The sequence below is a fragment of the Monodelphis domestica genome, chromosome 5 (assembly GCF_027887165.1).
Source record: "Monodelphis domestica isolate mMonDom1 chromosome 5, mMonDom1.pri, whole genome shotgun sequence".
NCBI classification, from domain to species: domain Eukaryota; kingdom Metazoa; phylum Chordata; class Mammalia; order Didelphimorphia; family Didelphidae; genus Monodelphis; species Monodelphis domestica.
In genome coordinates, this window is record NC_077231.1 from 120,084,408 (window position 1) to 120,110,830 (window position 26,423).

Genomic DNA, 26,423 nt, shown 5'->3' on the forward strand with positions numbered 1-26,423 from the left:
GCAATATTGATGCTGGAGAATACTGAAAGTCATCTGAACAGGAGGAAATAGATGAAAATTTGGGAAACAGATAGCAAGTCTGCCTAGAACAGAGATATGCTAGACTTCCATTATTCATATATCTTTCTCACTCTCTGCTCAAGGAACTTTCAAGAATCAGAGGTAACAATGAATGAATTTCTACTCTAGAATTCATTCCCACCAACAAGAAAGAGTCAAACACTGGAATGGAAATCCTGGAAAACAAGAGTAACCATTTCATCTTAGAGTCTATGTTGGAAAAGGAGACGAAAGACTGGCATACATCCTATGTACAGGATAACTAGATCTCAAAAGGTTCAGAGAAAAGCTAAGTATGATCCTGTGGACTAAAATTCTACAGGAGAAACCATTTCAAGAGGAATAGGAAGCTTTCTAGGATGAAAATCTAAAGAAGACAAAGAAGGAGGAGTAGAAGGAGGAGGAAAGGGAACAGTTTTCTCAAAAGAATGATGTGGATACAAAGGAAATTCTTTAATTATCCGAGATTTTTTTTTTTTAAATACATTCAGGAGATGTTAGCAAAGTCAGACAAATGCTATCTATGTGGTATAACTAAATTTCAGGAAAACATTAGATAAAGTCTGTTGTTATTCCTGTGGAAAATTAAAAAGTATTTATTGTAAACTTGATATTAAATAGCCTCATATTTATTATGTTGGAATGCATGGAAAAGATAGACGTATTTTTCAGCTTCATGCCCCAAGAAAACAATACCATTACTATTATCAGGTTGACATTTATATAGAGGCAGTGTGTTGTGTTAGAAAAAGCAATTCACTGGAAATCAATCAATTAGTACCAAGTAATGAACAAGGTCCAAGAAATCTCAAAAGAAAATTAAATAATCCCTGTGCTCAATGATTCTATTTTTTTCAGGATAGATAACATATACATACACAAGTGTATAATAAGGGAATACAAGGTAATTTCAGAGAGAGGAGTAGCTAGCAGCTGAGGAGACAAGGAAAATGCCACATGTAGGAGTTAGCATTTGAGCTAATTTTTTAAAAATTAATTTATTTAATTAATTTAGAATATTTCTCCATGGTTACATGATTTGTGTTCTTTCTCTCCCCTTCTCCCACCCCATCTCCCATAGCCAATGAGCAATTCCACTGGGTTTCATATGTGTCATTGATCAAGATCTATTTCAATATTACTAATATTTGCAATAGAGTGATCATTTAGAATCTACATCCCCAATAATATTCCCCATAGAACCAACCATGTGATCAAACAGTTGTTTTCTTCTGTGTTTCTACTCCAACAGTTCTTCCTCTGGATGTGGATAGTGTCTTTTCTCATAAGTCCCTCCAAAATTGTCCTGGATCATTGCATTACTATTAGAGAAGTCCAGTATATTCAATTGTATCACAGTGTATCAGTCTCTGTGTATAAGGTTCTCCTGGTTCTGTTGAGCTAAATTTTTTTTTAGTTCTTAAAACATTATTTTATTTGGTCATTTTCATACATTATTCATTGGAAACAGATCATTTTCTTTTCCTCCCCCCCCCCCCCCGCTGCCACCCCTCCCCTAGCCGAAGCACGACTCATCTGGGTATCACATGTGTCCTTGCTCTGAACCCACCTCCCTGGTGTTGGCACCTGCTTTAGGGTGCTCATTTAGTGTCTCTCCTAGATCATGTCCCCTCAACCTCTGGAGTCAAGCAGTTGCTCTTCCTCGGTGTTTCCACTCCTCCAGTTTGTCCTCTGCTTGAGGATAATTTCTTTTCTCTTAGATCCCTGCAGATTGTTCAGGGACTTTGTAAAGCCATTAATGGAGAAGTCCATTATGTTCTCTTGTACCAAAGTGTGTCAGTCTCTGTGTACAATGTTCTCCTGGTTCTGCTCCTCTCACTCTGCATCACTTCCTGGAGGTTGTTCCAGTCTCCATGGAATTCCTCTACTTTATTATTCCTTTTAGCACAATAGTATTCCATCACCAACATATACCACAATATGTTCAGCCATTCTCCAATTGAAGGGCATCCCCTCATTTTCCAATTTTTGGCCACCACAAAGAGTGCAGCTATGAATATTCTTGTATAAGTCTTTTTCCTTATTATCTCTTTGGGGTACAAACCCAGCAGTGCTATGGCTGGATCAAAGGGCAGACAGTCTTTTATCGCCCTTTGGGCATAGTTCCAAATTGCCCTCCAGAATGGTTGGATCAATTCACAACTCCACCAGCAATGCATTAGTGTCCCTACTTTGCTACATTACTTTCCTTTGCTGTTATGTTAGCCAATCTGCTAGGTGTCAGGTGATACCTCAGAGTTGTTTTGATTTGCATCTATCTGATTTAGAACACTTTTCATGTGCTTATTAATAGTTTTGATTTCTTTAACTGAAAATTGCCTGTTCATGTCCCTTGCCCATTTTTCAATTGGAGAATGGCTTGATTTTTTTGTACAAGTGGTTTAGCTCTTTATAAATTTGAGAAATTAGACCTTTGTCAGAGGTTTTTGTTTTGAAGATTGTTTCCCAATTTGTTGCCTTCCTTCTAATTTTAGTTACATTGGTTTTGTTTGTACAAAAGCTTTTTAATTTGATGTAGTCAAAATTATTTATTTTACATTTTGTGATTCTTTCTATGTCTTGCTTGGTTTTAAAGTCTTTGCCCTCCCAAAGGTCTGACATGTATACTATTCTGTGTTCACCTAATTTACTTATAGTTTCCTTCTTTATATTCAAGTCATTCACCCATTCTGAGTTTATCTTGGTGTAGGGTGTGAGGTGGTGATCCAAACTTAATCTCTCCCACACTGTCTTCCAATTTTCCCAGCAGTTTTTTTATCAAATACTGGATTTTTGTCCCAAAAGCTGGGATCTTTGGGTTTGTCATAGACCGTCTTGCTGTGGTCATTTACCCCAAGTCTATTCCACTGATCCTCCTTTCTGTCTCTTAGCCAGTACCAAATTGTTTTGATGACCACTGCTTTGTAATATAGTTTGAGATCTGGGACTGCAAGGCCACCTTCCTTTGTATTTTTTTTTCATTATTTCCCTGGATATCCTTGATTCTTTATTCCTCCAAATGAACTTTGTTATAGTTTTCTCTAATTCAGTAAAATGGTTTTTTGATGAGCTAAATTTTTAAGGAAACTGAAGAATCTAAAAAGTGAAGGTGATTCCAGGTGCAGGAATACAATTACCTATGCAAAAACTTGGAGGCAGAGTAAATAATATCAGAACATTTCAGCATTAGTCCAAGGTCTCCCACTATCTGTGTAGCCTTAAGCAAATCACATAAAAAGTCTAAGTTCTAGTAATCTGACCATATACTTGCAAAAACAGTTTATTAATAATGTCATGTGGTATTTTCCTAGCATTTCTCTCACAGCAACATTCATAGTTAAACTAAAATATGAGAATTCAATATGAGGAAAATTATCAATAAAATACATCATATCAACAAGAAAAAAGTTCTAGCCTAAAGACTGTGGATTTTCATAGACAATACCAACAGAACAAACACTCTGATATAACTTTGCAAAATGGGTCTGGTAATAAAAATGTAGGGCTGTTTCAGAAAAATCAATCTAATTAAGTTCAAAGAGGCACATTATCAGGATGGTGTTAGGATGATGAATTTTTTAGCTATTGAAATCTCAAAAACTATATACTAAGGTGTCAAAACTTTTGTCATACTTCAATAGAAAAAGGAGTCACAATGATGAAATCAAAGATTCTCCAAGTCTTGATGTATTAAGAAATAGATGTCTCTCTAAACCCATTTGATCATGTGAATAAATGTAGACCTTTTACAAAATCTAACTCTAATTCATTTTTTAAATGAAAAATAAGAATAGGAGAATTCTTCCTTAGCAAAATAAATATTACACTTGAAACCAAGAGCCAGAAAATTACACAAAAATGGAGAAAAATCAGAAGCATCCCTGATTTTTTTTTGAACAATCACCAAAGTGTTCACTTTCAACACTTCCATTTGACAATTTGGAAATGTTAACAATTGTAATGAGCCTAGAGTAAATAACATAGGTTAGGAACATTTGGAAATGAAGAGATCAAAATACCATTATTTTCAGGTGACACGATAGCATACCTAAAATACTCTATCATCTCAACAGCAAAAAAACAATTTGATGAGCTTCTCAGTGAATGAATTTAGCAATATGGTAGAAGACAAAAGAAATCCACAAAACCATTTGCATTTGCATATCCTATATTTCATATTTTATTTAATTTTTTTTGCCCTATCCCATTATTTCCTCTCTGCATGGAATTCTCAAATGAAAAATTTCTGCTGATGGAGATTAGCAATTTGTCTATAATTTATAGCACTGAGAGATAAGTGATTTACCCATGGTCACACAGCTATTTTATGAGGCAGCATCTTTATCCAAGTCTTCCTGACTCCAAGATCAATCTTCTGGCCACTAAATAGTGCTCATTAAATAAACGTAGTCTGTACAAAAACATTTAACAACATGGTAACAAAAATCCCATGGTTAATTCTAGCTAGAATATATGGAAATAAAAAATTTAAGACAAAATAGCACAGAGTCCATCAATTTTAAGCTCCAGCTGGTATTGAAAAGTAGCTAATACAAATTAGACTACAAACAGACCTTGAAAATAATCAGATAGGACAAAGTCAAATTGGCAATCAACAATTGTCCAGTGTTACAAAAATCAGATGCAGTGTTGGGCAAAACTGGTATGGGCCATTGCAGTAGCAACAACATTTAATTTAATACAAGCGGGAAGAACCAGAGTATCAACTCTGAGGTATCATTGATCCAGGTGACTCCAATTTCATTAGAAGCAAGCTAGAACAAGTCAGTGAAAAATAAGCTGTTCAAAAGTATTCTTTAATGAACTTGGCCAAAGCTTGTTTAAAAAAATAATAATAATAAAGAGCAATGAAGGTGCTTCCTTTAACCAAAGTCCATCTTGATCCTCCAGCTGGTTAGTGCCTTTCCCCTCATGAAATCACTTTGGCTTGCTTTGTACATAATTTCTATTTGCTTCACATTGTTCCCACACATCCAGGACAATTGAAATTCCTGGTGGACAGAAATGATTGACTTTTTGTTGTCTATTGCAACGCTAGCACCTAGGACAGCACCTTCCACATGGGAAGTGGTTGGAAAATATTGTTGAATTTAAATGATCTAAGAAAATTAATTAATTAACTGAGAAGTGGCATCACATGGGGGGAATCAATTTGAAGACAGAGGCTCTGTGTCAAAATTCACTTCTGTCAATTATTACTTCTATGCCTTTTCTCCTTACTCTCCCTTACCTCTTCTTCCAGACCTTTGCCACCATTATTCAGCAATCTCTCCTCCTTTTAGTTCACTCAGATTAAAATTTCCCCCCTTTTCAAATCATGGTCTCCGGCCCACAATATACTCTCTCCTTTCTCAATTTCAGCATCTGATTCACTGACTTTCTTTCCTCCCCAACTCCTTTCCTTATACTGGAGGTCTTCAATATCCATAATTGATTCTCTTTCTGCTCACAATGACTATTCCAAGCCTTCTCTTCTCTCCTCAAATCTCCCACATTTTCCTCTCCCCTATGCTCTCAACTCTTACCAGTCAATATAGAAAGAAAACTGAGGCTCTTTGCCACGGCTTCTCACTTTTTCATGTCCCTGACATCCAACACTCTTGCTTTTGTCCTCTACCCTGTATTCTAGTCACCAACCTAGTTCAGGCCCTCATCACCTCTCAACAGGACTATATTAATAATGTCTCAATGTCATTCTGCGCCACCATCACTCCCAATGAATTTTTCCCCATGTGTCAAATTTTCTTAGTTATTACTCTTCCCAACTGGACTTTCTAAGAGGAACTGAAACACATTGTCCAGAATCCCCATAGGGACCAAGATGAACTATTAATCAGCTCTGTCTAGCTCTCCCTCATTCCAGACCATCCTCACTTTGAGAGCTGCCTATTGGGAAATAATAGATAGCATTTACATAGCACTTTAACATTTGCAAAGCATTTTACATATTTTTTTAAATATTTGAGCCCTTAGAAGCAGCTGCTTTTGTTTTTATCTCCATTTTACAAATGAGGAAACTAGACATTAAGTGACTTGCCCAGGGTCATACAGCTAATCAATATCTTAGGTAGGATTCAAAGTCAGGTCTTCCTGACTCCAAATCCAGCATTCTATTCACTTGTGTCACTAGCTGACATAATTAGCAAAATATAGACCCTATGCTGCAATGTATTCCTGTTTCCACTCATAGACATGTAATTGGGAAAGGCAAATCCATTGATTTAATTCTAACAGATCCATTTCCTCTCTCTGCACCATTTACTTAGTCTCTAACTCTTGAATGATACATTATCACCAAAGGCATCTTTCTTTTGCAATTTAGGAACATGCAGTTGCTGTTGGAAAGCAATTTCCTTAGAGCCCTCTCCATCCAGTATCTGCCTTTGTAGCCTGAAGAAAGAAGCAACAGACGCTCTTAAACCTCAAAATGCATTTTCAGTGTAATAGTTCCACCTTGTGGCTGCTGGAAACAATGCTGCATTAATCTGTGTTTAAGGGATTTGGAGCTAGAAGGGTATTTATCCAAAGAGTACTTTGTTTCATTTTATAAATGAGGAAACTGGAGCCTAAAGACATTAAGCAATTTGCTTATGATCACGCAATAAGGTCAAACAGTAAGTGGCAAAGCCAAGATCTTGATAAATTCAAATTCAGGGCTTTTTCCAACAGACACTCCTGCCATACTTCAGTGACAACAAAAAAAAAATCAACTAAGTCATTCTGGCAGGTATTCTAGGATTTCATCCTTACAGTTTTCCAGAGAACTCTTTCTAGACATATCTAGATAACCCAGACAGCTAAGAAACAACATTCCTGCATACTTGAGATGAGTTGGTATCTCTGCAGGTGATGGTGAGATTATAAGCCTCCCAATCTCTGTTATTCTGTGTAAGAGCAAAGCACATATGATTGAGCACTTCACTCTAGGGAAGTGTAAATCTGGGCAGAATAGATAGTTATTAAGCATCTACCATGTTCTAGGCACTATGCAAAGCATTCTACAGATGCCCCGTGTCATGCATTTGAATCAAGGATTAATTCTTTGTGTTTCAACATATGTGCAGACTAAGTCAAAAGACCTGATGTGGTTATTCCTCAGTGACTGATCTCAGAGCAGTGTATCTCAAGTGAGTGAACCAATCATTGTCCAGTAATTGGAATAGCAGGCTGGATATTGCTAGTGCTAGTGGCCATCCGTCTACTTCTGTGCTCTCCTGGAAACTAAAATTGGTTAGAACACTCTTACTAAGAGCTTCTTAAGTTCATCTTGGAGAACTTGCCTGAGGTACTTTCCATGCAATGCCCAGTCCTCTGATGCTTGCATACTTTCCTGATTCAGCTAATAGGGAATCCCTAGAGAATTCCAAACTGCTCAGAGGTGAACATATTGTCAGGTTCTTGGACTGACGAATGCAAAGATCTCCTCCAATTCAGCAAGAGTTGTTTATATGCTATTGTCCTAAATCACAGTCACATTTTCCCAACATACTCTAAAGTCATCTTGAGTGAAGCAATATGTGTGAGATCACAAAATGCATGTGATTAGAAGATCTAGTTCAAGACCCTGATCTACCACTAATTAACTATGTGACTGTGGGTAGATCACATAGCATCAGTTTTTTTTTTATCTGTAAAAATTAGAGAATTGAACTAGATTTTCCTTAACATTAACATCTCTGAGCCTGGACATCAGTTTCCTCATCTGTAAAATGAAGAGATTGGATCAAATGATGTATGAGGTTCCTCCCTGCTATAGATCCAGGATCCTGTGTTCCTATGATCTCTGCCAGTTTTGATATGTTGTGATGAATTTCAGATGCATTGAGTAGAGAATGGAGCAGGTATGAGAGACTAAATGGAAGTGCTTTCTGATTCTGTCAGTTTTGATCAGAGAATTTCTTCATAGCTATTAAAGACATAACAGAGTATAGACACTAAGACCATAACACTTTGTTACCAGCCTACTGGAATCACTACCTAAGCTAAGAAGAAATCAATTGATCAGAGGCATCCTGATCAACTCCACTCAATTCCATTGTACTAGTTTGTGAGTATACTTTATTCCCCTTCCACACCCCAGCAGAATATAAGCTCCTTAAGGGTAGGAACTATTTATTTGGGTTTTAGCTTTGTATACTCAGAGTTTTGCACATAGTAGATGCTTAATTAATGTTATTGAATTGGAACACAGGCTTCAGAATAAATACATCAAATGGATGTCATATATAGGTGGAATATTTTTAAGTGCCAATAAAAAGTACAAAGATGACAAAAAAAATCCTGGTTTCATTACTCATCCTGAGTCTGCAATGCACAGACATCTGCTGAGAAAAGGAACAGATCAGACTAAGGAAAGGGAAAAGTGCCAGGACCTAAAGCAGATGCTTCCTCTTCGACTTGGACCTATTAGCCAGCCCTCATGCTGTTCCTCAGAACTAAGTTTTAAACTCACAATATCATAGTCTCCAGACGCTGAAGTGAAAGTAGGGTTTTAATAATTCCCCTTTATTGAATTTATAATAAATGTTCATTGAAGTGAAAGCTTTAACAGGTCATGTGTTGTATAGTGAAAAGAGTACTAGATTTAGAGGAAAAGATATAGATTTGAATCCAAAATATATCAGCTCTGCCACTTACTAGCTGTGTATCCATGAGCAAGTCTTTCTTCAATATTATAATGGTACAGCGATCTTATTGACATTGGTATTCCCTCTACCATGGCAAGTGGTAACCCATGCACATACTCCTATCCCTTGACGTTCGTATCTTTCCATGTGAACCTTAAAAATTCCCAGACCCTACTTCATAAGATTTGGTTAAGACCATTCCCCACTTTAAACAATGAAGTAACTTAGATCAGGAATGTGAGAACTCTACTTAGATCAGGAATGTGAGAACTCTACTTCACCATACTTAAGCATGCCTTAGGGGAAGATAAAGTTGTATACTCTTTGCTGAACAATGAAAAGTACTTAAACCCATACTTATAGTAAGACAAAAAGTTCTTAAGCTGTGCCTATTTTTGGATATAATACAAAAGGGTGCTAAGTATCTATAAAGGTCAGGCAACTTGTGAATTTACAAGGAGCAAAGAGGTGAGAATTTACTCAGAGATTCTAGTCTACTCAGGTGTGGATTACTCAAAAGATTAGTCTTCGTAGGTGTGAACTAAGAATGGTCTGTCCTTTGAAAAACATCTACTGTGATTGGTAGATGGGAGAATTTAGGGGAGGTAATATAGGAGAAAATTCCTTTTATTAGGAGATGAAAATCTGAGAGAAGAAGAGTCTCTTGGAGACAGTCTCTTGAAGACAGTCTGAGGGAGGCTGACTCTGGCTGGAACTCCCTCTGAGGAGACTCTGTCCTTCTGAATCCTTGCTTGGACAGATCTTGTGGTGAGTGATAAAAGACTGACTGATCCCTCTCTTCCTAGGCTGGCTCATGCCAGCTTAGGCTGGTATAGCCCTTTTCTCATTATTTCTTTTTTTCTCTCTCTCTCTTTCTTAATTCCTCATTTGTATTAATTAAAATCTCTATAAAACCCAGTTGACTTGGGTATATTTCATAATTGGGAATATTTCCCTGGCAACCACTTTATTTTTAATATAAAAAAACATATCTTTGCAGTCACAATTTACTCATCCACTCTTTTATCTACTACAATTTATATCTTCCACTATTTTAAATCTTACAACCATAAATCTCCAAAAATGATCAAGCCAATGAAATGGAGATCTTCCTTTAAGTCTTTAGTATTCCTGGGGTTTGAGGGCAATCCTTTAGCTATATAGACATTGCTCTCCCTTGTTTCCACTCTATTATCTTTTGCAATACATTTCCTCTATAATACATTTTATGCAGCATCTTGTATATATCATGAGCTTCAGCATACTTTCATCAACCATGCCTTACTTCAGTCCATATGAAGCCCCTACTGCATGCCAAGTACTGAGTTAAGTGCTATAGTACAAAGACAAAAATGAAAGTTCTTCTTCTTAAGGAGTTTACATTCTATCAGGGTAGACAAGTACAAATGGACAAATATAGCAGAACAGTGCAGCCACGAGTTCTTCTTTCCTAGGGAGAGATATATTTATTTTTCAATTTTTTTCCATTAAGAGTTTGTTTGCTTTCTGTTTTACCACTTGTTTTAAGGAAAGCAATTTTTTTCTAAGAACATGTGATCATTCCTTACTGTATTAATTTCTGTATATGCTCTTTGGGGTTATATGCAGCTGAGCAAGAGGCAGATGAGTACTGAGGTAACCAGAAGGAGCAATTAATAGGTGTTAATAAAATTAGGAGGTATTCCCTGGAAATATTCGAGGGCTCTACACTAGATTAAGAAGAGAGATATTAATACGCGTTTTGTAACTCCTAAAGTAGAAGGAAACTCAATGCATTTGAACCAATAAGTAGACTTGAAGCAGCCCATGTGGAGGAAAGAAGAAAGAGCTAGAATCATCTCTCTTTGAAGTGGTTGCCTTAAGTATCTTTGGTTTCCCTTTGTTCTTCCCTTGGTAAGTGTAAGTAAAACACACACACACACACACATACACACACACACACACACACCACTAATGGAGTAAGGGCAATGACTAGAAAGTTACACCTCACGGCTATATATGGGTGGGTATCAAAAAGGAGGGAGTAACCAACTCTTCTCCTTAGAAAATACCTCATTTTCCCCTACTCATCCACAACTCATAAATATAGTTTATATAGAATAAATTTTAAAATTTAAATTTATTTGTTTGTTTGTTTCATAGAATTGCCCAGTTAATTCCCCCTATCCTCTTCTCCCCATTAAAGAAGTCATGGTTTGACAAAAAGATATATGTATATATAAAACTATGTTTTGCTTATTTTATTTCTATTTATCAGTTTTTTCTTTGGAGGTGGACAAGTCATTCTTCAAACAATATTTCTGTTGCTATACATAATGTTCTCTTGATTCTGCTCCTTTCACTCTTCAAAACATCATGTAGGGGGTTCATCTGGGTGACTCAGTGGATGGAGAGTCAGACCTAGAGACAGGAAGTCCTGGGTTCAAATGTGGCCTCAGACAATTCCCATCTGTGTGACCCTGGGCAAGTCACTTGACCCCCATTTCCTAGCCCTTACCACTCTTCTGCCTTGGAACCAATACACAGTATTGACTCTAAGATGGAAGGTGGGGGTTTAAAAAAAATCATGTAGGTCTCTACATCTCTACATGTTTTTCCAAAATTAACCCACTTGTCATTTCTTATGGTGCAATAGCATTCCATCACAATCATAAGCCAATTTTTAAAAACTGAATGAATGAATGAAGCATTTGAGTGCTTACTATGTACAAAGCACCATGCCAAATACCCAATATACAAATTACAAGTAGAAAAGTAAGACAGTTCCTGGTCTCAAGGAACTCCCATTCTAATGTAGAAATTAACAAACCTGGAAGGTTTTAACTGCAAATCAGATGCAAAAGTTAATATGTCAAAAAACATTTATGAAGCCCTTACTAGGTGACAGGCACTGGACTGAGGCCTGGGAATTATAAATACAAGCCGAAAGAAAGACAGCCCCTGCCCTTGAGGAGCTTACATTCAAATAAAGGAAAATAAAACATAAAAGGAAGCTGGGGGTGGGGAGCAGGGAAGAAAAGGGAAAGGAACCAGGTCCAAATGGGGATCATGGTAGGGAGAGCACTCACCAAAGAAAAAAGCCATCACTGGCCTAGGTACCCTCCCTACATGGAGGTTCTGGAAGGAGTCATCCAACTAGAGGGAGAAATTACAGGCTGTCTTTAGCTCTTAGTGGAAAAGCACATTCTAATGTCTTTTTTTAATGTCATTATTTAATGTAACTAATCCCAAGGCTCTTAAATCCAGGGTCCTGGACACCTTCATTAAGGCCTGGGGAAAGATGGTGGTCAAGGTGACAATGTTTTGACTTGGTTGGCATTGGCTGCCTCCTCCCTCTCCCTCAGGTTTCTGAAATTTAAGATAACTGAATAAAAGGTAGTTAGTGAGGGACCATACTAACATTTGGGGTGATTAAAAAAGTATCATGTAAAAGGTGATGTTTTAGCTGATTCTTGAAATGAAGTGAGGGATTCCAGGATGCAGAAGTAATTAGAAGGCGTGCATTCTAGATAGGGAGGATAGAGAAAGAAAAATCACGGTGATACAAGATGAAAGGAAGGAAGGGAGGGAGGAAAATGCACAATATAACCAAAGTCAGTTTTACACAAGCAAAACCTAAAACAAATTCCCATATTGACCACACTCAAAAATAGGTTTCTCATTCTGCATTTTAATCCATCCACCTCTCTGTTGTGGCATGAACAAGAAGATGGAGGGAGTAAACATTTTCTCTCATCCCCATGATCTCGCAAACCTCCCCAAAACAAAAACAAAAAAAATGTATACAAAAGTTAAATAATTGCATCTGTCTCCACAGTCTAGGATACCCAGAATCCAAAATAAGATAACAATTAAAAAGACGTGAACTGATGCTCACTAAGCATTCTTCCACTTCTCATGCTACCAGCAGAGAGGTAGGGAGAGGACTAAAGGATATGACATGGGCTTATTAAAAAAACTGCTTCCCTAGAACCCACCTACTTCCTTCCTCTTTCTAGTGCCATGGAGATCCCAGATCCAGACTACAGAAATTTACCCTGGCCTTGACAGATAATCAGGTGGCCTTAGCTTCAAGGAGCAAAAGCCTATCAGAGGCAATAACTCCATTGTACCTGAAAAGCTCTAAACAACTGATGCCAAAGCAGATAACCCTGTAGTGGCAGCAGAGGCAATGCTGTAGTGTCTAACCCTGTAGCACCACTAGAGACAGAGCCAAGCCCATAGCCTTGTAGGACTTGCATTGCAAAGCTCCAAACTTCTGGTGCCTAGCCAAAGATCTAAGGAAAAGAGGAAGAGGGGCGAGACACCAGCACAGGATACTAGGAGGAGAGGGGCTGAGCAGTATTCCTCTAAGCTAGAGGGAAAGGGCACAACACAGAGATGGGGCCAGTTCTGACTACCCAAACTTCCCTTGGAGAAGAGACCTAGGCTGATAAATTGTAAATTTCCCATCATAGGAAGAAGCTGAGACAGCTTAAGATCTAGCCCCCAAGAAAACTATCAGAGGGTAGAGAGTTAGAAATTGAGTAATAAAGGAAGAAGGAAGGAGCCTAAAATTACCAAGGATTTCAGGAAGAAAATTCAAAGACCTTGAACATAAACAGATAAATCAAGAGAAAACACTAACCAAAGAAATAAGACCTCCAGATGCAGCAAGCAAGTTTAAGCATCTATGAATAAATACTGTAAAACAAATGAAAATGACCCTAAATTTGATGAGGCAGAGGGTCCTGTAGAATTTAAGAAAATGAAACCACAACATGCTTTTCATGAGTGGTTCAAAGGAGAGATGAAAGTTATGAGAGCAGAATTTATGACCTGCACTGAAAAAGTAATGGGAAAAATATAAAAACTTGAATCTGCAATGACAAGCCTCACTGAAGAAATAAAAGAGATAATAGTAGATTGGGAATGCAAATATGGAAAAATGAAGGACAATTTAGAAGACATGAAGCAAAAAAAAAATCAGAACAGTAAAAGAAAAGATACTATGCAAGCAAAACTTATTAATCATGAAGAGAGGATATGTAGAGATATATACTAAGCATTAGGGGTCTTCCAGAAGAATACAACAGGACAAGAAACCTTAACATCTTATTTCTTGAAAGAAATAATAAAAGAAAACTGCCTAGAACTTCTGGACAAAAAAATTAAATTCAAAATTTAAAAATTCACAGATTATCTCCAGAAAAAAAAAACAAGACTACAAACTCCAATATATGTGTATATATATGTATATATATATATAATATGTATGTATGTATGTATATGTATACATATATATAATGGTTAATTTTAACAATTCAATTCAGAAACAAGTTGTACAAGCAATAAGGAGAAAAAACTTCAAATGTAAAGGGGAAAATATTGTAATGTAATACTATTCTGTATGCATCAAAAAACATATGAGGGAATAGAAAAATGAATTCCAAAGAGCAATGAAGCTTAGGATACAGTCCAGGTTGACCTACCCTGAAAATCTGAGCTTCATCATACATGAAAAAATGAACCATCAGCTCTAGGAGGGGGGAGGAAAGAACATGAATAATGTAACCATGGAAAAATATTCTAAATAAATTAAATTTTAAAAATTAAAAAATTAAGTTTACTCAAGACCCCCAAAAATGAACTGATATTCAACAATAAGAAGGCAACTGAAACAATTTAGAAAGAAAATCATAATTGAAAAGATTATTCACTTCTCCAACACCCCAAACAATAAAACTGCAAGAATAAATCAGTGCAACAGGCAAGGACAAGAACAGCAACAGAGAGATCAGTAAGAGCCTTCTTTCAAAATGTACACAAGGAGACGGGGTTAAGATAGCAATCTGGTAGAAATAATGTTGAAAAGTAGACAGGGGGTGTTATGGATAGAATCTAGCAAAACCTGCCTAAAGGTTGGGGGAAAGAGAACTATATTACAACATGGGAGGATACATAAAGGGGAAAAGGAATACAGGGTATGTACCAAGGTCAAATCAAAGGCTGTCAATGAAAGAAATGTGACCCAGAAAGGAAAGAACACTCTTTTGTGCTAAAAAATAAAAATAAAAAACCCTACAAAGTATAAGCATAGAGGAGCCTTTTTAATATGATAAAAAGCATCTATCTAAAACCAAAAGCAATCATTATATGAAAGGGAATAAACTAAAACCTTTTTTGATAAATACAGGTATGAAGCAAGGATGCCCACTCTTATTTTATATAGTTCTGGAAATGTTAGCAATAATAAAGACAAGAGAAAATAATTGAGAATAAATACCAGTAAAGAAGAAATAAAACTATCCCTTTTTACTGATATGATAGTTTGCTTTGAAAACACCATGGAATAATCTAAGATACTTCTACAAAGTTGCAGGCTACAAAATAAATACTCAAAAATCAGTAGCATTTCCACATAATAACAAAACACAAAAAGCAAAACCAAAAAAGGGAAATCTCATTCCAAATAACTAAAGGAATACTCATTCCAAATGTATAATATTGGAGGGGATCAGTCCCTCATTGCACATAAAAGATTTGCATAGATTCAATACATATCACTCTTTAAAGAATTAAAGAACAACCTACATAGTTGGAAAAATACTCAGTGCTCATAGTAAGGTCATGCCAATATGAAAATGACAAACAAAAAATGACAAAATTCATTTATACTTTTAATGCTATACCAACCAAATAAAAATCAAAACAAGCCTGACGTTTGATCTCACACCCTGCAAATTGACCAAAATACCAAAAAATGGCAATAGTTAAGGTTAGAAGAGTTGTGGAAGAACAGATATAATATATTATTGGTGGAGCTGTGAAATTGTACAAACATTTTGGAAAGAAATTTGAAGTTATGCAACTAAAGTGACTAAAATGTCCCTACCCTTTGAACAAGAGAATACACTGCCAAACATATAACCCAAGAAAGCCATTGATAAGAAGAAAGTCTCCATCTACTCCAAAATATTTAATCGTAGCACTTTTTGTGATAGCCAAGAATTAGAAACAAAGTAAATGTCATGAGGTATAGCTAAACAAATTGTGGTACATGAATAAAGTGGAATACTACTGGGCTATTTGTGTGATGAATACAGAGAAGTAGGGAAAGGTCTGGATGAACTGATGCGAAGTGAAGTAAACAAGGCCAAAACACAAAAATAGAAAGAAAAACCAATATACAAAGTACACAATATAAAAGAAAAGAACAATACCCCCCAAAATTAAAAGTAAATATAATGGGGGCAAGCCAGATGGCCCAGTGGATTGAGGGTTCAATCTCAGAAAGATGGGGAAGTCCTGGGTTTAAATCTGGCCTCAGACATTTCCTCCTATGTGACCCTGGGCAAGTCACTTAGCCTCCATTGCCTGGCTCTTACAGCTCTTCTGCCTTGTAACCAACACACAGTACTAAATCTAAGACAGATGGCCAGGGTTGTTGTTTTTTTTTTTAATAGTAAATGTAACAAAAGTATAAAGACTAATCATGGCTTGAATGAAGAGATCTGAGAAGATATCTTCAACCTATTCCTTCATGGAATTAGGAAGTCAACAGATGCTACACATTACATATATTTTTATACTTTTTCAATGAATTGACCAATTGCACTGCTTTTTTTTTCTCTCTTTAAAAATATCCTAACCTGTCTTAGAATCAGTAATAAGTGCCATACTCATCTCCATATGGAAAAGTGTCTAGTGAAGATAGGATGTAATGACTTGTGAGATCTTAGAACATCCATGAAATCTGAATGATCCTAACCATGTGGATGGATTTTTTTTTTTGAGCCTTTAGATGGCCAGGAAGCAATATCAATGTAAGAGGAGACTACCGGGAGGTTGTGTCAAGGGATGCCCCTTTGGCTCCAAGGGCCAATCAAATCTCTTCTGTTATCCCATGTTTTTACATTGTGACTTACCCATCTCCATATCCAATTATACAATTTCTGGATAACTTTACGGTCACTTCCTGAAAGCCATAAAACAAAGTATATTATACACATGACAAATGTAATTCAATAGACATTTGTTATGTCACAAGTACAATAATGAAACAATTCCTGCTTGAAAGGAACTTCTTTTCTAGTAGGGAAGACAAATACATATTAAAATATGTAAGGGAGCTTGGACTTCAAATTTTTAAATAAAATTAATGTAAAAATTGTTTTTTCATGAATTGAGAGAAATAAAATATTATTTAAAAAGAAAATGTAGTGGAAAAATAATAGGCAGCATGAACTAAAAGCTAATAAAACAAATATACACAAAGTAGTTAAATATAATATAGGGTGGGAATGAAAGTACCCATTGGAGAAAAAAGGAAAGTAAAAATGTGACTTCCATCAAAATCCTAGACAAACTAGCCTTGTTACATTTACCCTTACCTTAAATATGATTGCTTTTTTGAATTCATCTGACCTTTTTTTTACACTCCCTCACCAATTTTCTCTCAATCCCATGGATTTGAAGGTAACTACTTTAAGCTCACTGTCCAAAACCTGAAACAGTAATCTATATGCTAGAATTCTTACTCTTATGAATTGCTAGAACAGTGAGGTGCCTGAATATATTAGATATTACTATCACTCAAAGAATTTGTATGCCAGGGTTTTGAAACTAGGTAACAAATGAAGGCTTAGTCACTTGGGATAACATGGAACCTTTTTTTCTTCCTTAGTTATGCCCTTTCCCTTTCCCTCTTTATTTTCCTCTCCTTTTCTTCCTTTTCATTCTGGAATACATGTTCCCATCCTTCTCTGAAAGTTCCCCTATATCCTGACCAAATGAGATTTGACAGTCCTAGCAGGGTAGTAGCTATTAAAACTAATAGTGAATTGATTCTCCTTTATAATGACCTACTTCTAAGCTCTATGCTACCAAAATAATTGTCTCAAATGTTGGATGAAAAGTATCTGCTTTCTTTAACTTCTGTCCAATTTCCCTGCACTGATGTTCTGGGCATCTGAGCTCCATAGGCTGTGCTGCAGTAGAAAACTCTGCAACATTAACCATGTAACCTTGGGCAAGTCAATTATTCTCTCTAGGTCTGTTTCCCTATCTGCAAAATAAAGGTTAGATTGGATAACTTTAAAGGTTCCCTTCTGTATCAATGATTCTGTGATCTATGATCTCGGGATGAAGGTTGCCATGTAGACCATGATCTCAAGTCTAAAATCTTTCCCTTTTTATCTATCCCCATCCACTGCCTCAGCCACCTTGTGCCAAAATGATACAGAAGTAATGAGGAAGATATTCTTCATTTTCCTGTAATGGACCAGTGTAGACAAAACCATGAAGCAAAAAGATTTTGATTTGGATCACCTCCATCCTTTTTCCTGTGTCTTTTTCTATCCCCACAGTGCCCAAAACCTTCATGCTACCCTCTACTTTTTTATTACCTAAGACTAAGCCGCCCCCCCGTTCAAGTCCTGTTCTCTCATTGTCACTCCATAATCTAAGTTTTTCCCGATTCCCACCAAAATTTGCTTATCCTGTAACTATTAGCTAATCGGATAAACTTAACTAAAAGTATTAATGGCTCACAGAACCAGATTTCTCTCCCATTTTTCTGGAAAGGCTTGCATTCTTTTTTCCCCTCTCCTTTCTGTCTTAGGTATACATATTTCTTGTTTGACTAGACAGGTAATCTCAGTCGCCTCCCAAGAATATTTTGTTTGCTTCAAATATATATTTTATAAAAAAAAATACATATGTATATATATATATTTAATTGGATTCTGGTTTTTGTTCCATTCTACTAACTTCTTCTGTTTTATGAGTGAGTTCATCCCATTCACATCCACAGTTATGATTACTGTGTATTCTATTCCTTCATATTATCTTTCTTTTTTCTCCACTCCCTCTTTAAAATTGTATTTTACATTTAATGCTTCCCTTAATCTTATTCTCCCCATTTCCCTTTACCCTTCATTCCAAATTCACCATTGAGTAAAAGGCATTTCTGTTCCAACTATGTGTATGTGTATTCTTTTCTCTTTTAACCAATTCAGATAATAGTGAAGTTTAAGTGGCATACTCTACCCTACCACCATCCCCTCCTTGTTAAACAGACTCTTCTTTATGTACCCTGTATATGTGAGATAATTTCCTCCATTCTTCCTCTTCCTCCCTTTTTCAGTGCATTCCTCTTACCCACACATTTCATTCTTCTTTTGACATCATTCAAACATAACATAATCATATCCAAGGCCTCTCTCTATGTCCCTTGGGAATGATAAAATTCTTGGGGGAGGGGCTATATATAAGAATGTAAACAATTTAAACAGTTCCATATAATTTGTGTTTTTCTCTTGTCTTCTTGTATTTGTATATCAAATTTTCTACTCAGCTTTGTTTTATTTTTTATCAGGAATACTTGGACATCCTGTATTTTGTTAAAAGATCAATTTTCTGGATTGAGAGTCAGGCCTAGATGGATTGAGAGTCAGGCCTAGAGACGGGAGGTCCTAGGTTCAAATCTGGCCTCAGACACTTCCCAGCTGTGTGACCCTGGGCAAGTCACTTGATCCCCATTGCCTAGCCCTTACCACTCTTCTACCTTGGAGCCAATATACAGTATTGACTACAAGATGGAAAGTAAGGGTTTAAAAAAAAAAAAAAGATCAATTTTCCCCCTAAAAAGTTATACACTGTTTTGCTGAGTCAATTTTTTGTTTCTAAGCCTAGATACTTTGCCTTCTGGTATTTCAAATTCCAAGCTCTTCACTCCCTAAAATGGTAGCTACTAAATCTTATATGTTCCTGACTTTAATTCCTGAGAATTTGAATTCTTTCTTTATGGCTGCTTATATTATTTTTATCTTGAACTGGAAACCCTGGTACTTTTAGCTATAATATTCTTAGGAGTTTTCATTTTGAGGTTTCTTTCAGGAGATGACCAAGGGAATCTTTAAATTTCTACTTTGCTCTATGGTTCTAAAATATCTGAACAATGTTTTTTAATAGTTTCTTGAAACATGGTGTCTAGATTCTTCTTTGTTCATTGCTTCCAGATAGTTCAGTGATTCTTAAATTATCTCCTCTTGATCTGCTTCCCAGGTCAGTTGTTTTTTCCTATGAGATATTTAACATTTTCTTCTATTTTTCAGTCTTTTGATTTATTATTTCTTAATGTCCCATGAAGTCATTAGCTTCCATGTGACCAATACTAATTTTCAAGGCATTATTTTTTTCAGTAAAGTTTTGTATCAGTTTTTCCAAGCTATTAATTCTCTTTTCATGTCTTTCTTCTCTAGCTCTTTTTACTTGTCCCAGTCTTTCCTCTACTACTGTTTGGTTTTTAAAGGCATTTACTAGCTTTATCTTTAACTCTTTAATTCCTCTTCTAGAAATTCCTACTGTTCTTCTATCCAAGTAGCAATTTTGTGAGGGACTTTGTAGGTATATTGGGGGGGGGATTCTTTTTGTTTGTTTGTTTGCTCATTCTTTCAGCCATGTCTATCATGAGCTTCCTTCTCCTACTTTCAAAGCTTTGGCTGGGTGATCTGCAAGCCAATGTGGCTCAGCCCAGGTTTGTTCACTGTCCTCCTGGTCTGAATTCCACAAATTCCTGAAACAGATTTTGGTCTGTTGGCTTGTTTCTGGTTGGAAGTTTCAGTAGATTTGTTGAACCTAGTCACTACTGACCATCACAAGACACTGTAGGTTCAAAGCAACTCAATTGCCAGTTTCCCTTTGGTCTGGGATGCTGTCCTCTGCTCCTGGGATTAGCAGCATTCACAGAGTTACTGTTTGCTTCCCAGAGTTTGCTCCATGATCAGTACACACCTAAAGTCAAAGTTCATAGCTTTTCCTCTCCATCCTGGACCCATAAGCTGGAACTAGGTAGTAGGAGGCAGCTACCAGATAGTACTTATTCCCCCTCTCAGCATTTATTCAGAGATCCCCTAATCTCTTTCTGCCCCAGTGATTCCTTTCCTGGTACACTGCCTCTGTTGTCTTTCTCTATCACATACTCCTGGCCAGACATAGTTCCCAGGGTCTCAAGACTTTTCTGTCTCCCTCAGACTCTGGGCTGGAAAAAAATTATTCACTAGGACATTTTCTTGGCTTTCTCAATCAGAACTCTAGATCTTTGTCAAGTGGATGTAAGGGAGCAAGCAAGACTCTGATACTTTTCACTTACCCATCTTGACTCCACACAGAATATTTTATTTGTGAGAATATTGGAAGGGTCTCATTATGAGTGTAGGTGAAGCCAAAGGAGGTGGTAACAGGAAGAATGGGAAGCGATACAAATAAAGCAAAACTATTTCAAAAATATCCCTCAATACTATTTTCTTTACCATCTCCTTATAGCACCTTGGTTAACAAATTTATTAGCAGATATATTCAGGAACCTTTTCAGTCAATGCCATCAGTAGTCAAGCAAATAGTCACATGTTCCCATATGGAGAACTAATAAGCATTCCTAGCAGGCGAGAGGTAAATTTTGTTACTTTCTGTGTCATAAGGACTTATTAGCCTACAGGAAGAACAGGTCAGCTAGGGAAAGGCAGTTTGTAAAATGAGAAATTTTCTCTGCTTATCTGTAAAGCCAGGCTAGAACTCTTCCTGCTGCCTGCTAATCAGTCCTGATCCAATAGGATAATTTAATAATTAAGTGAATCTCTAAATTCATTAGTATGAGCATTCCCTAGAGTCTACAACCAAACTCAACTATGGTGAGCAAATCCAACACCAGCAAACTGAGGCATATTTTCTCCAGGGCAAAATAACCATTTGTTAATAGTAATGCACCTCGCTGTTAATAAAGTGGATCTGACTGATATCACTCAGGTCAATGACCACAAAGAGATGGAAAAGGCCATTCTTATTGAGCCCCAAAAGGATAGGGAGAAGTGGAGGTGCAACTTTAGGATTAGCTGCCCTGAGAAAAGGGGGATGGTCTTTAAGTGTGACAGATCAAGCTCTTCTCTGACAATAATGGAATGTTCGTTGCTTTTAGGGACTCAACAACCTCTAGTAATTTTGGCTAGAAAATCCAAATCACCTAGATTAGTCTCTCCTTGGAGAAGAGCAAATCACCTCTAAGTTTTACAAGGACAAGCAAGGACTGAAGAGTTGTTTTTTCATCTTAAACTGATTTCTGTTTACAGGTTCACAAAACAAGAGTCCCAGGTTAAACTGATTAGTAAGCATTTGTTCTTGGGACTAGGAGTGATCACATTACTCAGCCATACCTTTAGTTCAGACTGGGCTGGTTGAACTACATTGAGAAATGAAGCTTGACAAAATGGAGAATAGGATCAACTATAGAGTGGAATCAATCGTTAAGTGATATAGCATAATTTTTATTTTCTCACCACCTAAGAAATTCTTCTATGCCTTTCCATATATATTGAGTAAATTGTCCACCCTATTCCACGGGGGACTTCCTCTGATTTTAATAGCTTGTGGGCTATTAATATTTAATATAATGTTCATGTGGTTTGCCTGTGATCTCTCATGATCAGTTCGCCTCATTTTCTTTAAGAAATGTACACAGGATCAAATATCTGAAGGTGGATAGGATCTCAGTGTCCAGCTAGTCCAATTCCCTCATTTAATATTTGAGAAAACTAAAACCCAGAAAATATAAAAATGACCAGGGTCATACAGCTAGTATATGACTAAGGTGAGATCAAATCCAGGATTTCTTGACTCCAAATCCAGCTTTCTGTTGATACTACACTCTCTTTAATAGTGTATGCAATATTCAACTCCTACCATCCTTCCTCCTAATGTGAGAAAAATCTATGTGGCGCTGTGCTTTCAAATGCCACCTTGGCTTCATTATTAGTATACATTATCAGTTTCAGGAGGCACTAATTCCACACAGATCCTCCATGCGTTTATCTATTTGTCTCTTTTCTTTGCTGTTTCTCTTAGGATGAGGATACTGGAGATCATAGTGTTGGCATAGCATATATCTTGAACTAGAAGGTCCTGGCCATGATCATTTTATGATCATATGAGGAAACTGAAGCCTAGGAAGGTTTGGTGATTTGCCCAAGCTCACCCAAGTCATAAGCATCAAGAAGGGATTTGAATGAACTCTGGTCCTTTGATTCCAAAGCCAGTGTTCTTTCCACTACACCAATCTGTCTTAATGATACATATCCTTGAGGCATCTGTTTCCACACCCAAATCGCTTTTCCCAAAAGTGGGCTTACACCCACTGTGAATCTTTCCATTGTCCTTTGGGTGACTTGAATTTTGATTCTTCTGAGCTCATGGTGTTCCATGATTCAGAGCCATATGGTATCACTGGGGAAATATTAATGTTCATAGAGATGGGTTATTGTGACAGAGAGCAGTTTGGCACCATTGAAAGCACTGTGGGATTTATCCCAATGAGATCCAATCAGATATCCTTTTACTTCTCAAATCTCAGTGCATTTCATTGTCCATCTGTTGCACTTGACTGAAACATACTTAGAGATGAGCTAACTCCATTGGATGCTTGTTCAATTGTATATCATAGTCTAGGCAAGATACATAATCCAACAAAGCATTTCCACTATAGTGGTTAAATCACCCACTGATCCATGAAATGGACCAATGGAGCAGGATTTCATATGAATAGTTTTATGTTTTATCATGGGCAAACAGAATGGACTCCTGAATGAGAGAGAGAGAGACAGACAGACAGACAGACAGACAGAGACAGAGAGAGTAAGAATCTTTCTCTTTAGGCATGAAGTGGGATCAGGAGACACTAACTCAGATCATACACAAGGCACAAACCATTATAGGCCTCTCAGACTTGAGGAGAGCAAGGAGAAAACAGCTGTCCTCTAAGAATTCTAATCCAGTAGCCTCCTACGTCCCACTTCAATATGTTTCATTTACTTGGCATGCCTGTCCCTGAATACTAATACTTACAGGAATTTAAACACCTCAGTCAGGAACAAATAAAGGAAACAAAGGGAGAGAGTTGCCATCTGCAACCCAACAAGCACATATTTTCATAGCACATAAAGAATAACCCCCAAAAAAGGTCTAAAGTGGCATAAGAGAAGGGTCATAGGAAGAGATTAGGATTTTCTATTAGTTCTATTTTGATTTGAATCTTCTATACATCTTCTCATGTGTTTCTGGCTCCTGGATATTTTTCTCCCAAAATGACCAGAATTCTAATCTATGGTTCTAGTTCACAATCATAAACTGAGTGATGAGTAAAACCCTTGACCAACTTGATGAATCTTCCAATCCACTTAGAAAGATTATGGAGAGTGAGCCTATGTAAGCAAGGCACCTCCCATGGAGATAATAAACATATACTCTAGTTCTTAGCTGAGAGGTCAGAGAAATTTCTTCTGATTTATCCCCAGTGAAATCAATAAAGGTGAGATGTGAAGTGGCCTGGCCTCTCTTCACATGTTTTCTCTTCCTTGGATTTCCAAACAGAAAAATAACCAAGAAGATCATTCCTCTTCTGTTCCCAATTAAGGAGTAGTCAGCCTAAGGAAAAGTGATACAGAGAGCCATAGTGGAAAGAACATTGACTCAGGTGCTCAGATCCTGGATTCAAATTCTATTAATATTTGTTTACTACCTATCTCAACTTAGGTGAGCTGTTTAACTTTCCTGGCCCTCTCCTTCCTAATCTTTAAAATAAGGAGGAACATCTAGAAGGCTTCTGAGGTTACTTTCACTTCTAAACCAATAGAATCCATTTTTTGTTGTTGTTTTGCTTTTGTTTTGGTTTTTTCCCACAAACACATTTGAGTGAAAATATTTTTTGTGAAGCCCAGGGCAAATTAATATATTGCTCATAATATTCTTTTAGATTTGTTCATTAAATGCTTCAATAACTACAGTGATAACTTTTACCCTGCAGAACTCCCAATTAAACTTTACATTATGTAATTACAATTATGAAATATAAAATTTTATTCTTTAATTATAAAAACCCCAAATATAAAGTTCTAATTATAAGATAATTACAAGTTTTTATGCAGGACATTTTGAAAGAATTAAAAGAAAAAGGGGGCAGCTGGGTAGCTCAGTGGATTGAGAGTCAGACCTAGAGACGGGAGGTCCTAAGTTCAAATGTGACCTCAGACACTTCCCAGTTGTGTGACCCTGGGCAAGTCACTTAACCCCCATTGCCTAGCCCTTACCACTCTTCTGCCTTGGAGCCAATACACAGTATTGACTCCAAGACAGAAGGTAAGAGTTTAAAAAAAAAAGAATTAAAAGAAAAAATCCAGAAAGACCCCAAATGTTTACTATTATCTGCACAATTTTATATTAAATTTCTTTTTTTTCTAGTTGAATACAAGTGACATTTTAATTAAATAAGTTACAACTTAGGAGTGTATGACATAACATAATAATCATATACAAACTTATTCCATGTCGGACTTTTTATTTAAACAAAAGTTTGTAATACTTGGCTCAATACTAGATAAAAAATGAGACAACTAGGTGGCACAGTTGGATGGGATCTGGGCCTGAAGTCAGGAAGACCTGAGTTCAAAACCAGCCTTAGATAACCTTATAACCATAGGAAAGTCACTTAACCTGTTTGCCTTGGTTTCCTCAACTATGAACTAGCATCTATATCCCAGAGTTGTAGTGAGGATCAAATGAGATGTGTGTAAAGTACTTGGAACCGCACCTGTCAAATAGAAGAAGAAGAAATAAATGCTCCTTTCCTTCTCTCCTCTTAAATCTGCTTCCAAATTATTTTTTTTCTGTATTTTTTAAAGTGAAAAATGATTGCTCACACAAATATATGGTAGATAATAAGAGAATTTTACAATTTCTCTTTCTTTTCTAAATCTTTCCTTCTGCCTTAAAAATGGATACTAAGTCACCACTCCAAGGAAGAAAAGTAGTAAAAGCATTGGGGTAAAGTGATTTGCCCAAGGTCATACAGCTTAGAAAGTGTCAGATTTGAACCTAGGACCTCCCATATCTAAGCATGGTTCTCTATTCACTTGAGCCACCTACAAGTTTTCTTTCTGAGAAATGGATTTTTATCTTTATTTTCTTATATTCTTATTTTTAACCACTGCGCTAACTAAAGAAAATGAATATAAAACATCTCCTTTTCTATTGGCTAATGACAAGGTCGGAATTAAATGATAAATGTACTTAAAGTTCAATTATGTATATTGCTTAATTTTTTACAATGTAAATATGTGAGTATACATATACTATGTGTGTATGTATATACACATTAGCCTTTGAAAGGAAAGAATCTCTTCTGAAGATACTTTCTTTCCGCCTTCCACTAGTAAACTTTACTCTATTCAAAAGCAACCAGTTTTTTTTTTAATCCACCAGAAAGAAAAATAATATCATAGGCAGAGGATAAGTTTAAATTCTAAAACACTCTTGATAATGCAGTGAGACACTATATAAGTTTGTATCTGCAAAATATTTATGATGCTCCATGGTAATTTCAAGAGAGTCTATAATTTGTTTGTCTAGAGATCATGGTTTTCAATCATATGTGCTATCCCTTTTCAGTGTATCCTCAAAATTTTTTTATGAATGGATTGGACTTTGAATTTCCTTAGCATTCATCTCCCAACCCTTGATTCCTATAAGGGCTACAATCCAATCTAGAACCTCTGCCGCCATGGTTTTAGAATTAAACTTCTTGCATGGTGGGTTGGCTTTGATCATCACATTTAAAACTGTTCTACTACATTGAACAAACATTTCCTTTTTATGCTCTATCATTCCTTTGACACAATTTAAATTTAACAA